General features: G+C 43.7%; 1 pseudogene; it reads left to right on the top strand.

Moving 5' to 3' along the window:
• Window positions 1-282: 282 nt before the first annotated feature.
• LOC123640720 lies at window positions 283-538 on the top strand (annotated as a pseudogene).
• The last annotated feature ends 2175 nt before the right edge of the window (window positions 539-2713 follow it).

The following is a 2713-nucleotide window of genomic DNA, read 5'->3' as shown; positions in this document are numbered from 1 at the left end:
GCGCCCCGCAGACCCGCAGGCCCGGCGAGACCGCGGAGGGGCCGCCCCCATACGAAGCCTCAACAAACGAATTGGTTAATGGAGAGCTGGGAATAGCCTATCCAATCACTGATGGGCTTCCTAATGCGATACCACGGGCAGCTAGGATGACAGATCAAAGTAAGAAGCAAGAAGAAGTGGAGCAGCAATAGACCCTAACTTAAAAAAAAACACAACAACTAAATTTTCTTAATACCATATACCTTTTAAAGCAGGGTGGCGGGTAATAAGTGGAGGAGAAGAATGTTGCTCTCTCTTCCTATGATCACTGTTCTTATTCCACTGGTCTCTTTAGCAGGACTGTTTTACTCAGCCTCTGTGGAAGAAAACTTCCCCCAGGGCTGCACTAGCACAACAGCCTTTGTTTTTACAGTCTGCTCTTGCCGGTGACCATACCAGCGTATGTGTTCTTCCACCTTTGGACTTGGATGGGTATTAAACTCTTCAGGCATAATTAATGCGACCAGAGCCAAGATGGCATATATATATATATATTCATGATGTGTCGTGGGCATCCATCTCTGAAAGCTCAGCTGGGTGGAAATACTGGAGACCCATTTAGTTTGCAGGAAGATGCTTCGCCTGGCTTGTGTCAGGCTTAGGACTCTGGGGGGCTCACGCTGCACAGGCTTCCTTTATCATACTCTTGTTCTGCCCTTGTTTTTTGAAGGTTCTGACTTATAACTGCTGCATCAGAAGAAACATTTCGACACAGTGTCTTGTTGGAGATTAACACTCCCCAGTCATCATCTGATGACTGTTTCTTACCTTTCATCTAAAAGTTGGTCATTTGAAATTTTGTTTGCTTGTATGGCTTCAAGGTATTTGGTGAAGTCACACATTACAGGTGACTGAAACAATTCCAAAGGAGCTGTGTTGAGATGGTTGTATAGAAATTCATTTGCACTAGTGTGATATAAAACCATACAATAAAATGGAAATTTCATGTACTTACAAAAAAAAAAGATCGAAATCATCTGGAGTATGTTTTCTGACCATAAACGAATTAAGTTAGAAATCAGTAATAGAAAGACTTGGAAGCAACACACTTTTAAATAACAAGGGAAATTACAAAACATTTTGCACTGAATGAAAATGAAAACAATATTTGTGGGCTGCAGCTAACACAGTGTTTGGTGGGAACTTCAGAGATTTCAGTGCTTCCATGAAAAAGAAGAAAGGTCTAAAATCAATAATCTAAGCTTCCACCCTAAGAAGCTAGTGAAAGAGCAAATGGAAATAAAAGTAGGCAGAAGATAGGAAACAATGAAGGTAAGAGAAACCAATGCAATAGAAAGTAAACAAGCAATAGAGAAAATTTAAAAACACCAAAAAACTGGTTCTTTGAAAATACTATAAAAATGATAAATCTATAGCCAGATTGATTTTTTTTAAATACTCAAATTACCAATATGAAGAATGAAACAGGGGACATCACTACACAGCCTACAGACATTAACAGGTAAATTGGGAAATATGCACAACTTCATGCCAACAAGTTTGACAACACAGATGAAATGGATACAGTTATTGAAAGACACTGTATTAGCTTCTAATTGCTATGTGATAAATTACCAAACATAGTGACTTCAAACAATACAATTTTATTATCTTACAGTTCTAGAAGTCAGAAGTCTACAACGGGTTTTATCTGACTAAAATAAAGGTATTGGTGGACTGTGCTCCTCCTGGAGGCTCTAGGGGACAATATTTCCCTCCCTTTTCCAGCTTCCGCAGGCCCCATGGCTTGTGGCCCCCTGGGCAGTCTGGAGCTGGCACTCTGACCTCGGCTTCTGCCATCACCTCTCCTCTCCAACTCCAACACTCCTGCGTCCCTCTTATGCAGACTCTTGTGATTACATTGGGTCTACCCAAATAATCCAGGATACACTTCCTATTTTAAGATCTTTAATTTAATTACATATTTCAAGTCCCTTTTGGAGAGATTTCTGGGAAGATGGTGGCCCAGAGACAGCAGTTGCCAGATTGTCTCAGAAAGAAGGAAAAGTTTAAGATGAAAAAGAAACAAACAAACAAACAAACAGATTGGGTGTAATTCTGAGAGAAAAGTACAAGAACCTACAAGAGCCTCCACAGGAAGAAGTTGGGAGCAGAACAAGAAGGAACAAGATATCGGCAGAGGTCAACCGCCGAGAAGCTTGGAGTCCAGCAAAAAGGGTAGGTGGATGGTTTGTTTCTCCCTCACATCTCTGGCAGTCAGCAGGCTCCCGAGCTGCTGGAGAGCCTTGCTACCCTCATGAGCCCAAATGCAGCTGCCACCAGTGAACTGGGAGCCACTTGAGGACAAAGCACCAAGCTGCCAGCCCCTTTAGGGTGCTTCCTGTCACAGCAGACCTGACCAAGATGCCAGGCACCGCAGTGCTTCTCCACCCACTATGGGCCTTTGTCCTCCCAAGGGGGCTTCAGCTCCTCAGTTTTTGTCTCACTTTTTCCCACACAAACATTTTCCAACTCTGGCCAAGACTGCAGGGGCCGCAGGGGCCCATGCGTCTCAAGGGGTCTGCATGAGCCCAGAGCCTGAACATTCTGGCTGGTCTGCCTTCCAGAGGAAGTGACAGAGACTACCAGAGTGCCAACTTTCCTGCATCCAGACTCTTTTCCTCCCCTTCTCCTCCCCGACCCATGGATGCCAAAAGAGAAGACTGAGCTGCTT

This window comes from Lemur catta, chromosome 6, assembly GCF_020740605.2.
Source record: "Lemur catta isolate mLemCat1 chromosome 6, mLemCat1.pri, whole genome shotgun sequence".
In the NCBI taxonomy this organism is placed as follows: Eukaryota; Metazoa; Chordata; class Mammalia; order Primates; family Lemuridae; genus Lemur; species Lemur catta.
The sequence above is the reverse complement of the archived record's forward strand: the minus strand, read 5'-3'. Positions and strand labels throughout refer to the sequence as shown.